The 22,876-nt window shown below is 42.8% G+C and overlaps 1 protein-coding gene across 2 annotated transcripts in view; it reads right to left on the bottom strand.

Moving 5' to 3' along the window:
- Prdm10 (PR/SET domain 10) overlaps window positions 1-22,145 on the bottom strand; it is a 113,075-nt gene extending 90,930 nt beyond the window's left edge. For both annotated transcript variants that reach the window (XM_070038363.1, XM_070038364.1), the window contains exon 1: window positions 22,047-22,145. The gene's annotated coding sequence lies outside the window, so the exon portion shown is untranslated. The remainder of the gene's footprint in view (window positions 1-22,046) is intronic.
- Between the last annotated feature and the right edge of the window lie 731 nt (window positions 22,146-22,876).

Raw genomic sequence — 22,876 nt, 5'->3', positions numbered from 1 at the left:
TCTACTGGCACAAAACACTAGGAGGAAAGCTCATTGCAGTAGTAAATGCCAAGCCTACCAAAAAAGTTCACAAACCAGAAGCAGCAGAGCTGGGGCTTGTTCACACAATAAATTCCAGTGGCTCTCAGAACAGAACACCTCCATAGTCAGAGATCTTCTGGGGTCTTCTCCCAGAATACCCACCTTCTTCCCCTTCTCTCCCATCTACCTCTCTCTGGCCAGCCACAGAGGCTGATCTGCAGTCTCTAAGACTGGGTTGGCTCCACAGTATGGCCTTCCAGAGTCTTGTTTGGAATTTCAGTGTATTTTATAGGCCCTCCTCCATGGAATGTCTTTGGACCAGCATGGCTTGGTCAGTGATGACCTAAGGGGGAATCTAGCAAGGAACTTGGGGTTCACTTTGCTACTTCTGGGGTGTTGGCTTCTGCATTCTGACTTTTGGGCAACTAGAATTTCTCAAATTTCTTAAGCCAGAAGAAATTGCCTAAAATCCTGGTGGCTCTGTACATCTCAGCAGTCCTGCTGACCTGCACCCCAAAGAAGAGAAAACACCTCACTGTGAAAAAGCAGGTGCAAAAGCCTAGGCTTGTTTCCTAAACAGCCCCTCTCTCCAGAATCTGACCAATCCCCACTGCTTAGCAACCTGAAGGCAAGCTCAAGACCATCCTCTCTCCCAGAACTCTCCTGTAACATTCTACAGAAGGTATAGGGAGCCTGGCACCAGTGGCTCACACCTGTAATGCTAGCTACTCTGAGTCTGAGATCTGAGAACCACCGGCCCATGAAGAAAAATCTGTGAAACTCTTACTGACAATTTTCCAGCAAAAAGCTGAAAGTGAAGGTGTGGCTCAAGTGGTAGAATACCAGCCTTGACCAGAGAAAACTAAGGGACAGCTCCTAGGCCCTGAGTTCAAGCCCTAGAGCATCAGCGCACACTCAAAATAGAATGTGGGGGCCTAGAGATCTAGCTCTGAGGTATATGCTTGTCATATATGAGTGAGGCCCTAGGTTCAATCCAGACGAACTGGAGGCTCAAGCCTGTAATCCTAGCTACTGAGGAGGCTGAGATCTAAGGATCATGGTTCGAAGCCAGGGAACTCTAGGAGACTCTCCAATTAACCACCAGAAAACTGGAAGTGGAGCTGTGACATAAAATAGTAGAGTGTTAATCATGAGCAAAAAAGGACTCAGGGATAGCACCCAGGCCCTGAGTTCATGCCCCATTCTCCACAAAAGAAAAGAAAAGAAAAGAAAAGAAAGAAAGAAAGAAGGAAGGAAGGAAGGAAGGAAGGAAGGAAGGAAGGAAAGAAAGAGAAAGAAAGAGAGAAAGAGAAAGAAAGAAAGAGAGAGAGAGAGAAAGAAAGAAGGAAAGAAAGAAAGAAAGAAAGAAAGAAAGAAAGAAAGAAAGAAAGAAAGAAAGAAAGAAAGAAAGAAAGGAAGAAAGAAAGAGAAAGAAGGAACGAAGGAAGGAAAGAGGGTGGTTGGGGGAAGGAAGGGAAGGGCAGGGAAGGGCAGGGAGATGTATATTTGGTTGCAGTCTCTCTTCCCCTATGGGACACACTGCCCGAGGTGCCTCCTCACCTGACTTGATGTGGGAATACCCTTAGAGTGGAGGCTAGCATTGGAGGCTGACTATCAATGGTCCTGGATAAATGTGCTGTAGCCTCCTCCTGCCTCAGAAGGGTAATTTGTTACTTAACAAAAACACTTTCTGGGGTAAATTCTCAAACGGTAGAGCACTAGACTTGAACTGAAGAGCACAGGGACAGCATCCAAGCCCAGAGTTCAAGCCCCACGACCAACATACATACATACATACATACATACATACATACATACATACATACATACATACATACAGGCATACAGGCATACAGGCATACAGGCATGCAACTACTACCATGGTGAAGTCACTGTGTATATGCTATTAGTGTTTATAAGTGAACTTTAATGAGCTAGAAAGAAAATAAACACTATGGAAGGAGAGGCAAATTACAAATGACATAAGGGAACTTGAACTCAAAATAATTGTACAACTGCTCAGGGACATGGGGCTCAGTTGCTCCCAAGTTGGAAAACATTGGAATCAGGGGTGTATGCGTGTGTGTGTGTATGAGTGTGTGTGAGTGTGTGCATGTGTGTGTGTGTGTGTGTGTTTGCCAGTCCTAGGTCTTGAACTCAGAGCCTGTGCTGTCCCTGAGCTTTTTGGGTAAGGCTAGTGTTCTAACACTTAAACCACGGCTCCATTTCCAGTTGTTTCCTGGCAAAGTGGAAATAAGAGTATCACAGACTTTCCTGCCCAGGCTGGCTTTGATCCAAACTCCTCAGATCTCAGCCCTCCCTCATCCCACCCCCAACCCCACCCCCATCCCCTGCCACCAAGTAGCTAAGATTACAGAGATGAGCCACCAGTGTCCAGCCAAAATCAGATCTTATAAAGGCAAAGAATATAATGGAAAGCAATGGAATTTGTAAAAGTGATGATTTGGGAAGTTCAAGTCTTCAGAAGGTATATATCCTCATGGGTAACTATACTGTTTGTGACTATTTCATTATCATCAGCCTTGTGACATTCCCAGACCAACACTGTCCACAGTTCCACCCGCATTGTCCATAGGCATGGAGCTCACACTAGCTAAAAGAATGCTTGAGTTAGCAGGAGGAAGCCCTTGGTGGGGTGGCTCCTGAACTACATGTATATGTGCCTCTTCACCTAGTGCCTGCAACCTGCCTAGTTAACAGGAAGAGGCAGAGACCCAGGCTGACAGGAGTGGCTGGAAACCACACATAAACAGTCTGCCCTTGCCCAGCTGCCCTTGAAAACCCTTACATAATCCCCTGTGCAATATCAAGCACTCCCAGCAGCCTGCTCCTGACCAAAGTGCCTTCTCCCTCAGCTCTAGTGTGTGCCAGTCAGGGGCATGTGACTTAGCTTAACTTCCTCATCTAGAAAGTCATAATGTGCATATCCCTATGGTAGGGCTGAGAAAAAATAAATTTAGTGAAACTGGGAAATAAGGATTGCGGTATTGCTCAGTGGAAGAATACCTGTTTACCAGGCACAAGGATTCAATCTTCTTGTACCAAAATAAAATCAATCAATTATTTTTTAAAAAAGGAAGTTATGCAAATGAAAAAGTACCGAAAGTATTTAATGCCCTATCTGACACACAAGTAACACTCAAAAATGTCTTGTTGCGGGGCTCCAGCGACTCACACCTATAATTTTAGCTGTTCAGAGATCTGAGGATTGAGGCTCAAAGCCAGTCTAAGCAAGTCCATGAGTCTCTTATCTCCAATTAACCACCAAAAAGCCAGAAGTGGAGCTATGGCTCAAGTGGCAGAGTGATAGCCCTGACTGAAAAAGCCCAGGGACAGTGTCCGGGCCCTGAGTTCAAGCCATAGTATCAGTGCACGCACATGCAAACACACACACACACACACACACACACACACACGAAAAAGTTCAAGCCATAGTATCAGTGCACACACATGCAAACACACACATACACACACACACACACACACACACACACACACACACACACACACACACACACACACACACACACACACGAAAAATAAAGTTCTATTGCTGTGGTATTAGTATAATCAATGTCCTAACAATTTGTGTTCATTCCTAGAGTTAAATGAAATGAGGATAACCACAAGAAAATAAGTATCTCAGATTCTTTCTGCTCTAATGTAGGCAAATATACTTGAAATTCAAATCATACAAGTTACACAATGTAACCTCTTCACTAATAGGAAAGATTTATCCAGCTAAGGAAATTACATCATATTGTAATTACATCATTGAAGAAAAAAAAACAAACAGTTGAACATAGGACTGGAGATGTAGCACAGTAGTAGAAGGTTGCATACTAGCATATGTGAGGCCCTGGTTTCAAAAGCACATTAAAGGTGGCTCACACCTGTAATCCTAGCTACTCAGGAGGCTGAGATCTGAGGATCATGGTTCAAAGCCACTCTGGGCAGAAAAGTCCATGAGACTCTTATCTCTAATTAACCACCAGAAAACCGGAAGTAGTGCTGTGGCTGAAGTGGCAGAGCTCAAGTGGTACTTTGAGCTGAAGAGCTCAGGGACAGTACCCAGGCCCAGAGTTCAAGCCCTAAGACCAACCCAAAATAAAAATAAATAAATAAATTTAAAAAGCACATTAAAAAAAACAAAGGATTCAAACCTGTACATTAAAATATTAATCTATATTTCTTTTTATAATTTGGAGAGCTTCAAACATGACAGTAAATCTTTCATGTTAAATATACTACACAAAACTGCCTTTGCTAAGGATATTCTGATGTCTTGTTTTGTCTTTGGATTGCTTTGTTGTTGAGTTGTAACGCTGGGGATTAAACCTAGGGCCTCCCATAAGCTAGGCAGGTACTCTACCTCTGAACCACATCCCCAGACCACATTCTAGTTTCTATTGTGTTCAGTTTATAGAATATTTTCACTTTCTCAGTTTCATTCGAAATTCAGATACATCATCAGCTAACCAGAAGTAGTAGCCAAGACATGTAAGAACTGGAATGTTCACAAACTGCTTCTGAGAATCTACAAAAAAAGTAGGGGGAAAAAAGTACTACAGACACTTTGAAAAACAGTCTGATGAGTCCTCAAAAGACTAAACAAAGTTGGGTCTGGGAAGGTGGCTCAGTGGTAGAGCGCTTGCCTTGCATGCATGAGGCCCTGAGTTCAATTCCTCAGCACCACATAAGCAAACAGAAAAAAAAGCCAGAAGTGGCACTGTGGCTCAAGTGGTAGAGCGCTAGCCTTGAGCTGAAGAACTGAGGGACAGCGCCCAGGCCCAGAGTTCAGGCCCCACCATCGGACCCAGAGTCACCAAAAGATCCAGGAATGAAGAACTAAGGTACAGTACAACAGGAAAGAACATTGAAGGTATTATGTGAAATGAAAGAAGCTACCGACAAAGGACCACACACTGAATATTCCATTTATACGAAATATGAATAATAGGAAAATCAAAAGTCAAAATAAGACTGGTGGTTGTCCAGAGCTTCAGAAGCAATGGTGACAGCTAAGCATTATCTGATTGCTTTGAGGGATTATGAAAATGTTATAAAATTATGGTGACAGTGACAGTTGCAAAACTGTGACTACATGAAAGCCAATGAATGAAATACATGGAGTTGTATAGAATGTAAATTATATACGTATATAAATATATATTAAATTTTTTATTTTAATTTTTAAAATTTTTTTGCATGGTGTGGATAGAACCCAGTGTCACATACATACGTCAGGCAAGTGCTGTACCACTAAGCTATATCCCTAGCCCAAAACTATTTTTCAAAAAGAATGGAAGTTTAAATCAATATAATCTTTCTAGGAAGTAATCTAGGCATAAAAAATTAGAGCGAAGGGGGTGGGGGTGGGAGATGGGAAGGGGAAACAAAGGAGGCAGCAATGCTTGATAAGAAATGAACTCATTACCTTGCCCATGTAATTGTAACCCCTCTGTAAAGTACTTTCACAATTAAAAAAAAAAATTAGAACGAGACAGATAGTGACAGTAGTTTTTGCCCAGAGTAAACATGAGGCTTTTTTTTTTTTTGGGGGGGGGGGCCCTTGTGGCATGAACTTAAGGCCAGGCATGTTGCCAGGTACTCTACCACATGACAGGCCTGTACCCATCAACCTACGTGAAGGCATTTCTGATCAGCTTTTTGAGAAAGTTTCAGAACCAAAAAAAGCAATTGAGGTGGTGGGGACTAGTAACTGAAATGAAAAGCCTCTGAGTTAGGATGGGCCTGTAAAGTGCCCAAGTGAAAGCTGAAGAATTTAAACATCATCTAAACTGGTCTACCTATAGTTTTAAAAGTTCATGAACCAGTTTTACCAGAATCCAACAGGAAGCTAGTGAAAAGACAAGATTCCAGGGTGTCAACCCTTAAAGATTCTGATGGAATCAACTCCTTTTACCCAAAAAGAAGGGCAGCAGTCTGTCTGTAAATCCCTTAGGTGATCCAATGCCAGCCAGATCCAGCTAACTCCTGCATAACAAGGAAAGAAACTATCTGATCACCCTAGAATGAGGGACAGATAACAGTGAGGTCAAGACCTCACTCGGGATAAGCTCCAAGCAAAGATTAGACTTCTGTTTTTTTCTTAATCTCAGACTAAATGAATAAGACTTTTTTGTGTGCCCATAGAGGAGCCCTATGGCTCAGCTTTTTCATTCACAGCTAGTGCTCTACTACCTGACTTATACCCAATCCAGCATTTTACTAGTTAAGTGGAGATAAGTGTCTCTTTTCTGTCTGCGCTAACTTCAAAACTCCAACCTCTAATCTCAGCCTCCTGAATAACTAGAATTACCATGTGAGTCACAGGTACTCAGAAAAAGATTATTTATTACTAAATAAATACACCTTCCTTTAAAAAATGATATTCAGCAGTTTTGCTTATACTTGTGTGGTTTTTATGTCTCGGAATTCAGAAAAAAGCTAGTGTCAGTGGCTCAACCCTATAATCCTAGCTAATCAGGAGGCTGAGATATAAGCTCAAGACAAGAAAGACAAAGCGTTAAAGACCATGAAACTCTTATTTTCACCTAACCTCTAAAAAGTGGGAAGTGGAGCCGTAGCCCTTAAAAAAAAAAAAAGCTCAGGGACAGTGCCTAAACCCTGAGTTCAAGCCCCAGAACTGGCAAAAGAAAGAAAAAGGAGAGAGGGAGGGAAGGAAGGAAGGAAGGAAGGAAGGAAGGAAGGAAGGAAGGAAGGAAGGAAGGAAGGAAGGAAGGAAGGAAGGAAGGAAGGGAGGGAGGGAGATATGAAAAGACTGGAGTAGGGTGAATTTAGTGTTCTTCTTTGCCAACCAAATAACCAAATTCCATCTGGAATTTACTTTCCAGCTTCCTTTTCCCACATCACCATCTAATGGTAATGGATAGCACATGGATAGTGTGCACCTATCAAAACATCTGAAAAGCACTTTAAATACAAATATGAATTTATGAAGAGTACTTGAAGACAGGATGACTGCAAATGACTCATCAAATAATATTGAGTATCCATGTCTTCCATCTTTTGTAATCTTCAGACAAAACTGCAAGCACATTCCCTCCATCCTCCTTCTGTATACTCTTCTCTTTTTCTTTTGGTGGTCGTCATATGAACTTATGAGCCTTAAATTAATAGGTCATTGCTCTATTACATGGGCCACTCTTCTAGCCCTGTAGCTCCCTTGTTTGTTTGTTTGTTTTTTCTGGGTCCGGTCGTGGGCCTGAACTCTGGGTCTGGGTACTCTTCCTCAGCTCTTCAGCTCAAGGCTAGCACTCTACCCCTTGAGCCACAGCACCACTTTCGGCTTTTTTCTTTTTGCTTATGTGGTGCTGAGGAATCGAACCCAGGGCCTCATGCATGCAAGGCAAGTGCTCTACCACTGAGCCACCTTCCCAGCCCCCCTCTAGCTCCCTTGTAAACAGCAGCATCAATCTACAACACTACTGTTCAGACATCACCCACAGCCCTGGGGTACTTGTGTGCCTGGACAGCTATCTGCCCTACATAGCTCCAGCTCATTCATGAAATATATAGTAGATGCTGTATCTAAGTAGACAACTTTCAGGTAGATTTTCTCTGGCCTTAAAAACTTTCCTTACAGGTGGCTCTAGGTGGTAACTATGACTCAACCCATCACAAATCCAAGTCTTTAGGCTAAAATTCTGGATAAAGAACATGACTAGTTGGGCACAGGTGGTGCATGCCTGTAATCCTAGCTACTCAGGAGGCTGAGATCTGAGGATCACGGTTCAAAGCCAGCCCGGGCAGAAAAGTCCCTGTGAGACTCTAATCTCCAATTAACCACTCAAAAACTGCAAGTAGCCAGGCACTGGTGGCTGGTGGCTCATGCCTGTAATCCTAGCTACTCAGGAGGCTGAGATTTGAGGATCACGGTTCAAAGCCAGCCTGGGCAGGAATGTCCTTGAGACTCTTATCTCCAATAAACTCCTCAGAAAATCAGAAGTGGCACTGTGGCTCAAGTGGTAGAGTGCTCGCCTTGAGCTGAAGAGCTCAGGGACAGTGCCCAGGCCTAGAGTTCAAGACTCACAACCGACAAAAACAAAAAACAAAAAAAAAACTGGAAGTATAGCTGTGGCTCTAAGTAGTAGAGTGCTAGCCTTGAGCAAAAGAGCTTAGGGACAGCTCCCAAGTGCTGAGTTCAAGCTTCACAACCAACGAAAATAATAATTTTTTAAAAAAAGAACTTGAATATTAAGCTGTTTCCTCAGTAATTTCAAATGTCTTGAAATATGTTGACTTCAGAAAAAATAATCCATTAAAATCACTTGGAGGAAAACCATTTTAGAGCACAATCTTCATGATTAAACACAACATTATGTAAGAAAAAATGGGGTAACTACTTGTTCATTATATCTCCTAAAAAACAGGCTTGGGGGGTAGGGGGGGAATGTAGTTGTGAAGATGGGAGGGAAAGGATGGTAGGGGAAAAACAAAGGAGGCGGCAACAATGCTTGATAAGAAATGTACTCATTACCTTGCTCATTTGATTGCAACCCCTCTGTACAGTACTTTCACAATTAAAAACCTATTTAAAAAAGAAAGAAAAACACAGCCTTTTGTTCAGAGGAACTAAACCATAATTCTGACTCAGGCCTAAGAAACAAATTGACACTGGTTCTGATTCCCTTTAGAGTCAATTCATCGCCCCTGAAAGCAGGTTAAACAGGCCTCATCTGTTTTTCATTTTCAAATTCTCACTCCTCAATCACAGTTAAATGTGAAACACAGAATGGTTTTTGAACATGTTTTCTGTCTGTTGAGGGGCTTGAACTCAGGGCTTGGGTGATGTCCCTGAGCTCTTCTACTCAAGGCTAGCACTCTACCACCTTGAGCCACAGTCCCACTTCTTTCCTATTTTCTGCTGGTTAATTGGAGATAAGAGTCTCATGGACATTCCTGCCTGGGCTGGCTTCGAACATTGTACAATCAACAGATCTCAGCCTCCTGAGTAGCTAGGACTACAGGCATCTAGCTTGACCAAGTATTTTACTAACAAAATGTGTTTAAATGACACATTAAGGGCATTAGTTAACGTAAACATTCTATCCTGGGTTAGAAGTGTAGTGTGCTCACTAGGTTCTATCAGCACAGATTTTTGTTTGTTTGCTTGTTTTTGTTGGTTGTGGGGCCTGAGTTCTGGGCCCGAGAGCTGTTCCCTCAGCTCAAGGCTAGCACTCTACCACTTGAGCCACAGTGCCACTTCCAGATTTTTCTGTTTATGTGGTGTCGAGGAATCGAACCCAGGACCTCATGCATGCAAGGCAAGCACTCTACCACTGAGCCACCTCCCAGCCCTATCAGCACAGATTTAAAAAAAAAAAAAATCAAAACTCTGGTGGCTCATGTCTGTAATCCTAGCTACTCACAAGGCTGAGATCTGAGGATCACAGTTCAAAAGCCATTCTGGGCAGGAAAGTCCATGAGACACAGGGACAGTGCCCAGACCCTGAGTTCAAGTGCCACAAGGAAGGAAGGAAGGAAGGAAAGGAGGGAGGGAGGGAGGGAAGAAGATTTAACCTCTAATTTGGGGCTGAGGATGTAGCTTAGAGGTACAAACATGAAGTCATGTGTCCAATTCCCAGCACTACAAAATGAACAAACATAAACTGTACTTCACTGGCATATATTTAACAGTTTTAATCTACTAAATTTCAACATCTTCTACTTTAACCAACTACAGTACACCAGAAATCTTTGCCTGAGACTCACGCTTGTCTTTAAGTGCTTTCTTTGTATGGGCCAGCGGAAAAGTCATGAATTTGAAAATAAGATTCTACTTTTCTTTTTGTCCGGTACTGGGGATTGAATGCTGGTCTGGTACATGATGCAAGCATTCTACCCCTGTGTACATACACACATACACAACAAGCATTTTTATTGGTAGCTTCTTTCTGAGATAGAGTCTGGCTAACTACCTGGGCTGGTAGTTAGGAGGCTGGTGGCCTCCCAACCTCCAAGTAGCTGGGATTACAGAAGTATACTACCATGCCTCCAAGATTTTCATTGTATGACAACTTTACTCCCAGGTTTCATTGTTAACATAAAGTAGGATGTTTGTTTCAGTACAGTACAATTGTATAGAGTGTCCTGAAATGTTGATCATGTGTTAAAGTGTGACTATCATAGGCTAAGTATAGCATCATAAAGTCATCTTAGCCAGAAATGTCACTTATTTCCATTACTAAGCAATTAATTTGAAGATAAATATACCTTGACTATAAGCACAGGTTTTCTTTTACTTGATATATTTCACCACAAAATATATTTCAATTCCAAACTGATAGAACTGAAAAACTATGTGAATAGCATTTTTTCCTCACATGCAAAGACAAAATACAGACATATGGGTTTCAAAATCGCAGACATCACTACTCTGAAACACTTAGCTGGACCATTTCATTCAGGTGCAGCCTACAAGTTGTATTTCTTTGCAAATGCACTGGGAGTCCAATGAGATCATAAAATCAAAATCCTTTAACAGATGCAGCTCTTTATTTTAAAATCAGCATAATCATAGTGCATCTGATTCAAAATACACACTGTGGAAAGTCAATGTTACTTAGGTAAACAACTAGTGGAACAGTAGTAATTATAGCTGTTGCCATTTACTGAGCACCTATCAGATGCCAGGCACTGTGAGATGCCCTTTAAATACTGGTTTTCATTGAAAAAACAACAACAAAAATCTTTACCATAGCCAAAAATGGTTACTTGTCCAAGATCATAGCACTAAATCAGGTTTAGCCCTAGACTCCTGTGACCACAGAGCTTGGACACCTTTTTCCCTCCACCATGACAGCTTTTATTCTAGGCAAAGATGTCAGGACCCCAGCAAGGTTTTTTACCTGATGTTGTCTCCTTGGTTTCCCATCAGATGATGCAATCAAGAGGCTAGACTTCATCTCAAGGAAACTAAAGGAGATTGTAATTTACTTAACCCACAAACAGCTTTAATTGAGCAAATTGCTCAACCACCAGAGACCTGGATAACTACAAAGCCATACTAAAGAGTTTCCATTGTAACAACTTCCAATAATGATTTTTTTCTAAATACAAGATTTAACAAATGCCTATTCTGCACATAGGATTGCTTTAGGATCTGAAGAGCACATTGAATGAAAGGTTTTATTAAAACATTTGGCAGGGGAAAAAAAGCACTAAGCAGAGAAGGAAAGATGTAATTTATTTATTGTTGTTTAGGGGGAAAAGCCTGTTTAGAACCCATGTATATAGAATATAGCAACTATTAAATTGATTTATAACATGAAAATTAATAATAGCAAATACTTTTTTTTCATGTCTACAATTCTCTAATAACAGAATTGTGGGATTAGGAGGTTGATGTGATTTTTTTTTCTTAAATTTTATTTTATTTAGTTTTGATACCTATATCGGGGCATAAACTCAAGGCCTGGACACTGTCTCTTATTTTTTTCACACAAGGCTAACACTCTACCAGTTGAACCACACCTCCACTTTCAGCTTTTTGATGGCTAGAGACACGAGTCTCACTCAATCTTTTCTACCTAGGCTGGCCTTATATCTTATATGTTAGCCCATGAGCCACTGGTACTCAGTTTCATTTTATTGATAATGCTGAACTGTTCTCCAAAGTGATTATAAAACATACATTCCTACTAGACAAGGATGGTCTCTATAGCTTAATGCTCTCTAGATTCAGTATTGCCTACTTTCACTTAGGTGGGTAGAGTTTGGAACTGTGGTTATAACTTATGTTCCTTGGTGACTCACAAGGTTGAACAGTTTCATATATTAGATGTGGTTTTCTCTCATTCACGGCTTGCCCATCATTCTATTAGTGTATTCAGCATCTTGCTGCAGAGTGCCTGCTCTATACTACTAAGGTCATGAATATGCTCTCCTATATTAACTTCCAGAAGCTTTATTGCTTTGCTGTTCATCTGCCATAGCTCCTTTGTCATAAATCAAGTGTTTGAATATGTATGAGGTTATTTCTGGACTCCTTATGCTGTTCCATTGACCTATCATTATTCATCTATCCAGTGCAGTATCACATGTCTTAAGTGTTACAGCTCTTGTTGTTTCCCAACTTTCTTTTTCAAGAGTGCTTTGCCTTTTCTTGAGCCATGACAACACAACTTTAGAATTAGGTTGTCTAACTTTTAAATAATTGTTGGGATTATATATAGAGAGAATAGTGTGTGTGTGTGTGTGTGTGTGTGTGTGTGTGTGTGTGTGTGTGTGTGTGTGTGTGTGTGTGTGTGTGTGTGTGTGTGTGTGTGTGTGTGTGTGTGTGTGTGTGTGTGTGTGTGTGTGTGTGTGTGTGTAATAGAACATATTTATCAAGTTTTCTAGAGGATTGATACCTTTCCAATACTGAATCTCCAATACTTTAGTCCCTGTGCTGTGCATTAGATTTATTTAAAAGCATCTAATAAAGTTTTTAAATTTTTCCTGTAGCAAAGTGTCTGCGGCTCATGCCTGTAATCCTAGCTTTTCAGGAAGCTGATATCTGAGGATCAGGGTTCAAAGCCAGCCCAGGTAAAAAGTCTGTGAGACTCTTACCTCCTATTAATTACCATCTCATCTGTATAGTAAGAAACAGTCGTATTGGACGATGATCTGTCAATGCCACTTGTTAAAAACAAATGTAAATGGGTACCTTAAAAAGAGAGTTTGAAAAAAAAAAAAGTTTGAGGGCTGGGAAGGTAGCTCAGTGGTAGAACACTTGCCTTGCATGCATGAGGCCCTGGGTTCAATTCCTCAGCACCACATAAACAAAAAGAAAAAAAAGCCGAAAGTGGCGCTGTGGCTCAAGAGGTAGAGCGCTAGCCTTGAGCTGAAGAGCTGAGGGGTAGCGCCCAGGCCCAGAGTTCAGGCCCCACGACTGGACCCAAAAAAAAAAAAAAAAGAATTTGAGATAAAATGAATTATACAGGACTTGAGATATTCACATACAGTGAGACCAGAGAAGGAGAGGAACACAAAGGTACAATGATTATGTGGCTCTGGTCATCTAAAATATTTATCTATATGAACTCCAGGATATGGAAATGAGTTTTTTTTCTTTGTTGATATTTGTTTTCTTTTCTTTCTGTCTAGTTTACATGTCTTTGGGAGGGTAAAGTGGGCACAGAAATGGAGGGACAAAAGGTGAACAAACACAGAGTGAGACACTAGACACTATGCTGAAAATAAACACTGCAATTTATGGGTAAGGATGAGAGAAAAACTGGAAGTGAGCAAGGGAAGGGGTGACATTGTCCAAAAAGAAATGTACTCTTTACCTGATTTATGCAACTATAACCCCTCTGTACATCATCTTTATAATAACAATAAAAACTGTTTAAAAGGGCATTTGAAAAAGCCAGTAGAACACAAAGCAATAACCAGTCAAAGAAATTATAGTGCTAGGCATCAGTGGCTCACACCTATAATCCTAACTACTTGAGGCTGAGATCTAAGGATCGCAGTTTGAAGCCAGCCACAATAGGCCAGTGCCCAGGCCCTAATTTCAAGCCATAAGATTGGCACAGAAAAAAAAAAAAGGAATTATAGCTATTTACCTATCAGAAGGACTTAGTATTATTAGGGTTGCCCATAAAAATGGTTTATGGCAAGACTAAAAATAACTTAATATGCCTTCCAAATCTTCAAGGAATTCTAAAAATATGGTGGGATCTGCTTTTAAAAATAGGAATTCTGAACTTACCATGTGATGCCTTTCCCCATGTTGATTAAAAAGAAAAAAAAAAAAAGATGGGACTGGGAATGTAGCTTAGTGGTAGAATACTTACCTAACATGCATGAAGCCTTGGGTTCAATTCTTCAGTACCACATAAATAGAAAAAGCCAGAAGTGGCACTGTGGCTCAAGTGGTAGTGTGCTAGCCTTAAGCAAAAGAAGATCAGGAACAGTATCCAGGCCCTGAGTTTAACCCCCAGACTGGCAATAAAACAAAACAAAAAAAACAAACATGGACTCCAGCTCTAGCTACATAAACTTCCTTTAAAAAAATTTTTTTTCTTTTTTTGGTGGTGATAGAGATAAAAGCCATGGTCTTGGAAATGCTAGGTATGTGCTCTACCACTAAGCTGCATACATCCCTAGCCAACATCTATTATTTATAAATTAAAAAATAAGATTAATTGTTGGGGGTAGTCATGGGGCTTGAACTCAGGGCCTACACATGGTCCCTAAGCCCTTTTTACTCAAGGCTAGTGCTCTACCACTTTGAGTTGCAATCCTACTTCCAGTTTTCTAATGGTTAAAGTTACCTGGGCTGGCTTTGAACTGTGATCCTCAGATCTCAGCCTCCTGAGTAGCTAGGATTACAGGCGTGAACCACCAGTGCTGGGCTAAGTTCAATAATTTTGAAAAAAGAAAACTTTATTTTTGGCCAGTCCTAGGGCTTGAACTCAGGGCCTAGGCACCGTCCTTGAGCCTCTTTTGAGCTCAAGGCTAGCTTGCACTTTAACACTTAGCCACAGCGCCACTTCTGGCTTTTCTAAGTAGTTACTGGAGATGAGTCTCATGGAATTTTCTACCTAGCCTGGCTTCAAATCATAATCCTCAGATCTCAGCCTCCTAAGTAGCTAGGATAATGGGCACGAGCACCTTGTGAAAAAAGGAAATCTTCAGAAACCACTTTGAGTATCTTCCTACCCAGCATCTTCCAGCCCAGGCCAAAAAAAAAAAACTCCTAAGACTCTTATCTCCAATTAACCAACAAAAGACCAGAAGTGGAGCTGTAGCTCAAGTGTTTTGCTCCAGCACTAGCTTTGAGCAAAAATGATAAGGGACAGGGCTCAGGCTATGAGTACTGGCAAAAAAAAAAAAACAAAAAAAAAAAACCCTATGCCACAAATTATTGTGGTCTTTTTTTTTTAAATAACAAGAGAAAACTGTGAACTTCCTTTTCCCAAATTCAAGTCTGATCTGATTTTTTTTTTTTTTTGCCAGTACCGAAGGTTTGAACTTAGTACCTCATATTTTGTCAGCTTGCTTGGCTGACATTCTACCACTTGAACCATGCCTCTGGCCTGGTTTTTTGTTGGTTAATAATTAGAGATGGAGTGTTAAGGCATTTTCTGACCAGGCTGACCTCAAACCACAGTCTTCTCAATCTTAGCCTTCTGAGTAGCCAAGATTATAAGTGGAAACCACTAGCACCTTTAAGAAATGTTAAGTTATAAAAATCGCCATAGCTTGGAGATGAAATTCAGTAGTAGAGCTCATGCTTAGCATTCACAAGGTGCTGGGTTCAATTCCCCAGCACTAAAAAGGAGGAGGAAGAGGAAGATTAAAAACAATAATAAAAGAGGGCTGGGAATGTGGCTTGGTGGTAGAGTGCTTATGCTTGCCTTGCATGCATGAAACCCTGGATTCTATTCCTCAGTACCACATAAACAGAAAAAGCTGGAAGTGGAGCTGTGTGGCTGAGTGGTAGAGCACTAGCCTTGAGCAAAAGCAGCTCAGGGACAGTTCCCAGGGCCTGAGTTCAAGCCTTGGGACTGGCAAAGAGAGGGGGGGGAAGAAGGAAAAAAAATGAGTAAGCAACAGCAAGTTTAGGGAAATTCAGCTAATGGTGCTTAGAGTGACTTTTCTTAATGGATGACAGGCTCACTGATTATCAATTCATTACTTTTAACTGATGAGCTGAATACATTAATTCAGTAACAGTTAACACAATTATCTGCAAGTGGTTCTAACATGAAGACATTCTTCAAAAAGAGTAATTGTAGGTTTGTGAAAGCCATCATAGCACTAGAAAAATCAAACATGGCTACAAATTAGCAGTAGTTGTTAGTTCACACCACAGAAACCGGAAGATAATAAGCACATTAAGTCATAGTGTTCTGGGAACACCCTTCCCTTTGAGGCTAAGGCTATTTGATAAAACTCTGGGAGCCATGTAATCTTAAATGCTCTAGTGGCTACATTGTTTAAAGTAGAAACAGATGAAATTAACTGTAAGGATATTTTTTTTCTGGGGCTGGCTTTTTTAATATTGTTATAATAAAGGTGATGTACAGAGGGGTTACAGTTACATAAGTCAGGTAGAGTACATTTCTTTCTGGACAATGTCACCCCTTCTCTTGCTCACTCTAAGAATATGTTTTACATAACTCAATCTATCTAATATAGCTTCAATATCCTACACACTGAGACATTGTATCCTTTTTCCTATTTATAAGGAAAAAATTTATCTTTTCTTCCTACTTTCCTTCCTCAGAATCTTGCATCTCACATGTACAACATTAGCCATATTTCAACAACAAGCTACAAATGGCAACTGGCTATATACAATACTAAACAGGGTAGATCTCAGAAACTACAACAAGGGATGCTGTGCAGACTGGAATGTCAAGAGTCAGACCACAAAATTGAATGATATAGGCCAAAATAGGTGGGGGGAGTATTTAGCTCCTATATTCTAATATTTGAAGTAAACAGGAGTTTAAAAATGAAGAATTGGACACTGGTGGCTCACACCTGTAATCCTAGCTATTCAGGATGCTGAGATCTAAGGATCAAACTTTGAAGTCAGTCTGGGTAGGAAAGTCTTGAGACTTTTTTCTCTACTAAACTACCAAAAAGACTTCCTTTTCAGCCATGCCTCTTCACCATGCAGTGGGGGGCCCCCTGCCAGGGAGGAGAGGGGGCAGGCACAACAGTTCACTAAATAAACTTCTCCTGCCTGAAAATAAATATATAAATAAACTACCAAAAACCTGGAAGTGGAGCTGGGGTTCAAATGGTAGAGCACTAGCCTTGAGCAAAAAGAAAGGGACAGAGCCCAAGTCCTGAGTTCAAGCTCCAGAACAAGCACACACACATACAAAGTATATATAATAGAAAAATAAGAGTCTTTTAGCAGACAATAAAGTTTCGCATAGGGATCTTGAAGTCCTGTGCAACACTGATTTCATAACATCTGTTTCAGTAGATATTAACAAGTCTTGCTATAATTTTAACTTGGAATTATCTATAACCTCCTCCATTTGCTTATATACAAACAAAACATCTGTCCCCTAAATTGTTTCCAATTTAGCCAGGTGCCAATAGCTCACACCTGTAATCCTACTCAGGAGGCTGAGATCTAAGAATCGTGGTTCAAAGCCAGCCTGGGCAGGAAAGTCTATGAGATTTGTGTCTCCAATAAACTATTCAGAAAAAGCCAGAGCCAGGCACCAATGGCTCACACCTGTAATCCTAGCTACTCAGGAGACTGAGATCTGAGGATCATGGTTCAAAGCCACCCTGGGCAAAAAAGTCCGTGAGTCTATTATCTCCAATAAATCACTAGAAAACCGGAAGTGGCACTGGGGCTCAAGCAGTAGAGCACTTGCCTTGAGCTAAAGAGCTGAGGGATAGTACCCAAGCCCAGAGTTCAAGCCCCACGACCGACCAAAAAAAAAAAAAAAAAAAAGCCAGAAGTGGCACTATGGCTCAAGTGGTAGAGCACTGTCCTTGAATACAAAGAGGCTCTGGGACAGCACCCAGGTCCTGAGTTCTAGCCCCAAGACAAGACAAAAAAAAAAAATTGTTTCCAATTTATCCATAAAGAACTTGTTTCCAGTTGCTTTCTATAACCTGAACAAATTTAAAATCTACACTAGTATAATTGGTGGGAAGCCACTAAAAGATTTCAGAAAGGAAATGGAAATATTATTTTATGAACACTGTTTCAAGAGTTGTAGGAAATAAAAGGGAGTCACGCCAACTCAGAATGTTCCAAGCACATTTTGAACCAGTGTTACAATAAGAACTTTAAGGACACAGGAGCCAGGTGCTAGTGGCTCACACCTATAATACCAGCTATTCAAGAGGCTGAGATTTGAGGATTGCCATTCAAAGCCAGCCAGAGCAAGAAAATCCCAGAGCTCTTACCTCTAATTAACCACTGGAAAACTGAAAGTGGCATTGTGGCTCAAAGTGGTAGAGTGCTAGTCTTCATTAAAAAAGCTCAGGAGCAGTGCCCAGGCCCTGAGTGCAAGCCCTACAACTGACAAAAAGAAGGTAGCTCAGCGGTAGAGTGCATGCCTTGCAAGCATGAGGTCCTGGGTTCGATTCCTCAGCACCACATAAACATAAAAAGCCAGAAGTGGTGCTGTGGCTCCAGTGGTAGAGCGCTAGCCTTGAGCTGAAGAGCTGAGGGACAGCGCCCAGACCCAGAGTTCAGGTCCCATGACCGGCAAAAAAAAAAAAAAAAAAAATTAAAAGACACAAGCCAGACACCTATCACTCAAGTAGTGATAACTGGAGTAAATAGTATAATGCTAGAGAAAAAAGTCTTCAGTGTGGATCAAAACAGCATAGCCAGAAAAAGTTCCCTGGGCTAGGAATGTGGCTTGGTAGTAAAGTGCTTTGGGTAGCATACATGAAGTCCTGGGTTCATTTCCTTGGTACTTCATAAAAAATAAATTAAAAAACAAAACAAAACAAAACCCATTCTACTCCCAAAAATGGTGCTGTGCCTCAAGGTGTTAGAGTGACCCACAGGGGAAAAAAAAAAAAAAACTTGCATACTTGAAATCCAAGATAAAGGATCTAATCTTATGTGAAGCAAACTTCTGAGCTGTAGAACTATTATGTCATCTTTGAGGGGGAGAAAAAATGTAAGTTAAAAAAAAAAAAGTTCTGGGGCTGGGAAGGTGGCTCAGTGGTAAAGCACTTGCCTTGCATGCATGAGGCCCTGGGTTCAATCCTCAGCACCACATAAGCAAAAAGAAAAAAGCCGGAAGTGGTGCTGTGGCTCAAGTGGTAGAGGGCTAGCCTTGAGCTGAAGAGCTGAGGGATAACGCCCAGGTCCAGAGTTCAGGCCCCATGACCAGACCAAAAAAAAAAGTTCCCCAAACACCCTCCTGCCCCTCCCCCACAAGAATCTCAGCTTGTCATTCTGCACAGATTAAGGCAAACTTTTCCTATTTCAAATTTGCAGGGAAAGGAAAGAAAAGGAAAGGCACTGAACTCAGGGCCTTGCACTTGCTAGTGAAACATTCTACCACTAGCCTCAACATTTCCTTTGCCTTAACCAAGTTTTCCTCCCTTATTCTATTACAGTACTTATGACAAATTTAAAGAATAAATTCTTGTGAAAAATTGCTGAATGGGTGAGTCTATACTCCAGGGTGGAGTTGGAAGACTATGCTGGTGGCAATAGGTCAAAGTACATCAACATTCAAGTTTTAAACAAACTGGCTAAACAAACCTTGCAAGGACAGGATGTTTTCGCCAAATTATTTTTACCCAACGAAGTTCTGCAGTTACCATGTGTTTACAAAGCTTAAAACTTACTGAACAAATGAAAACTACAGCTCAGATCCCAGGCCTTTGACAAATTCTGCTCCTTATTCAAAAACCCATCCCTTGTCAATTAGGTTATACTTTAAAAAAATATATTGAAACTCACGCCTGTAATCCTAGCACTCAAGAAGACAGGCAGGGTTGTGAGCTGGAAACAAGCCTGGGCTCCAGTGCGAGACCATCTCAAAAAGCCAAAAATAAATAAACAAGTAGTAAAATTAATCAAAACATTATTTTGTAGTTCAAAGGACTTCCTGAAGCTCCCTTCAAATAGAAAATAATGAAAAGTGGCAAATCATCTACGAAGCCCTTAGATATATATCTGCATTACAAGACACTAAACCCCACAAATGCCAAGTGTGTAAAATATTTTATGCATGCACATACAGACATGAAATACACCAAAATATCAGTAATTACCCCCAACACAATCTATATTCAGTCATGATGCAGCATATTAAACATTACAAAAATGAATGTGGCAGCCAGGCGTTGGTGGATCACCCCTGTAATCCTAGCTACTCAGGAGGCTGAGATCTGAGGCTCAGGGGCAGTTAAGTCCGTGAGACTCTTATCTCCAATAAACCAATAGAAAACTGAAGTGGTGCTGTGGCTCTAGCAGTAGAGCTCTAGCCTTGAGCTGAAGAGCGGAGGGACAGCGCCCAAATCCAGAGTTCAAGCCCCATGACAGACAATAAATAAATAAACATGGCTTCTTCAGAAAAACAGAGCAATTTAGGACCCCAACAAATAATCAATATAGCAAAAAAGTAGATTCACATGGAATAAATGATTGACAATGTGGAGAGGATAAAAAGGACTTGATCCAAAATACAAAATGTAATTCTACCAAATGTTACCTATTGTTCAGTTTAAAATGGTTTATTTAGGGGCTGGGAATGTGGCTCAGTGGTAGAGTGCTTGCCTTGCAGGCATGAGGCACTGAGTTCGATTCCTCAGCACCACATAAGCAGAAAAAGCTGGATGTGGTGCCGTGGCTCAAGTTGGTAGAGCGCTAGCCTTGAGCTGAAGAGCTGAAGGACAGCGCCCAGACCCAGAGTTCAGGCCCCATGACTGGCAAAAAAAAAAGGTTTATTTACCCTGGGTTTACCTCGATTTATTTGTAAAAAGCAAACCTAGTAATTTTCTAAATATACCAGACAGAATAGCCTTTATATGCTGTTGTGCCCCTAATTCTGATTTTCATTTTAACCTTGGTTTTCTCAATTCTAGAGCAAAAACTAGTATTGCTTATCAACAAGGAAGCTATTGTGCTGGCGATGGAAGGTGACGGAATACACACTACACTACGTTAAGGGTCCTCCTGCCTTCAAACAGCTTACAGCGGGGGTGGCGTGCTAAGAAGCACACCGATCAGGGGCCACAAGGCAGCACTTAGCGACACTGTTTTTAATAAAAGCTAAGTACGATTGGATTTAAATTAGACATGCTTAGGGGTGATGAGTAGGAAAGATTCTAACAGGAAAAAAACATCAAGAAGACGCTGAAGACTGGGTGACAGCACAGAGTCGCCCCTCCCTCCACTTGCTCAAGTGCACACATGTTGATTGAAAAATGGGTTGAAATCCAACTACCTAGCTAGCCAGGGTAAAAGAACAGGCACGCAAACTTAAGTTCCTGTGCCTGTAGGGCGCACGGAAATCAGTCCATCTTACTTAGCATATAGCACCTACACCTGACTATAGACTCAAAAATGCTTAGTACGAGCCCAGAATCAGATGGGTGACTGTAAACCATCAGCCTGCTTTCCAACACGGGCTGACCCCCTCCGGCCTCGGCACTGTCCCCCGGGTGCAGGCTGGCCCGGGCAAAGCCTCCGCCCACCCCACCCCGACCTGATGTTTACAGACAGACCCAGGAGGACAGACAGACCGACCCACCAGGGTCACCATCGCACCCCGGGCAGGCGGGGCCCCGCGGTCCCGGCACAGCCAACTTGCAAATACAGGCCAAGGGACCAGAAATCAATGGCATTTGGGAGGTTCGGTCTCGCCAGACAAAGCTGGACGCCCCATCCCACAGCCCTCCGCCATGCGCGCCCCGCAACCCGGGCCGCGCCGCCACCCCCCGCGAGGATCCTCGGTGCCCGGCCGGGCCCGGCCCGGTCCCGCACACACCCTCCCGCGGCACCCCGTGCGCCCGCCCAACCGCTGCCGCCGCCCGAGCGCGCCGGCAACCCAACTGCCGTCCCGGCCCAACCAACGCGGGCAGGGGAGGAGAGGTGCGCGCGGCCGGCGGAGCGTGCGAGCCACTCGGGGGTCGCAGGGGGCGAAGCTGCGCGCGGGACAGGCGAAGGCGAGGAGGCGCCGGAGCCATCGCGGAGCGCCGCGCCAAGAGGGCCTCCCGGAGGGGCTGCTACCCCTTTCCCCTTAGAAGGTGCAGATGGTTTGACCCCCCACCCCGAGCGAGGTGCCGTGTCCCAGCCCCGGCTGGACTGTACCATCGGGCGGTGCCGCCGGGATTTCTCCCCCCACCACTACCATCAATTTCTCTCCCCCCCCCCCACCCGGGTCCGCGGTCGGTTGGCCCCGGCCGGGCTCTGAGACGCGGAAAGAGCCGGGCGCCATTTTGGGTGGGACTAAGCAAAGACGAAACACCCTCCCAGTCGATAGGGTACTCTGGACCTTGGCTTATTCAATTCTCTTAATCCTTTAGGTACTTACACGATGTTGGGTGAGGGGAGCTGGAAGATCAGCGGGTCCCGGATCCTCTCTCCCTAGGGGTGATAGAAATCAACCCCCCCCTCCGCCTCCAGGTGGTTCTTCCCGCCGCAGAGTGGGAGCAGCATAAAAGGCGGGGCCTTATTAGCATAACCTGCCTGGCAACCTGATCTCGACCTTATATGATTGGTTAATCTCTGTAAACCCCATACCGTGCCTAGAGACCAGAAACGCTGGGCGGTAGTGACAGGCCCAGATTTTAGAGTCATGACGAAGATCCTGAGACGCTAATTCAATCGGCAGAGAAGCCAAAAGGAGATTCACACAATGGTCCAATGACTGAAGGCTTCTTTATTTCGTGCTCTGCTGTTCGTGTAAAATCCAATCGAAGAGCAGGTCTCAGGCATTGCTGGCGGGCGTTTGTATTCTAAACCAATCAGAAAGCCCGACTCTTCGCTTTCAGGGTCAAGCCCCTCTGAAAACCTGGAGAGGTAGAGGAGGGAAAAGCTTTCAATGCTGCTGGCGCGTCCATCATTGGAGATGGACGGCTCCCCAAGATCCCTACCCGCCTCCCTCCACGGCTGAGAGTCCTGGGAAGCGCTTGGGTGGGATGGTGTCTGATTGGACATGCGTCCTCTCTGGGGCTTCCCACCACAGCAAAATTGCAGCCCAGCCGGCCTGCCTGCTGGGTGTGGATGAAAACCGAACACTTGACACTCCGCAGCTGGGGGCTTTTTGCTTCGGAGACACCCCTTCCTGGAGTCTGAGTCTCCAGTGTTTCAGGGTGCGTACTGCAGGACCAGGCACATCCCATCCATTGTTTTGACCCCCTG

The sequence above is a fragment of the Dipodomys merriami genome, unplaced genomic scaffold (genome assembly GCF_024711535.1).
Source record: "Dipodomys merriami isolate MVZ:Mamm:240054 unplaced genomic scaffold, mDipMer1.0.p SCAF_29, whole genome shotgun sequence".
NCBI lineage: Eukaryota > Metazoa > Chordata > Mammalia > Rodentia > Heteromyidae > Dipodomys > Dipodomys merriami.
This window is presented reverse-complemented; position numbering and strand designations above follow the sequence as displayed.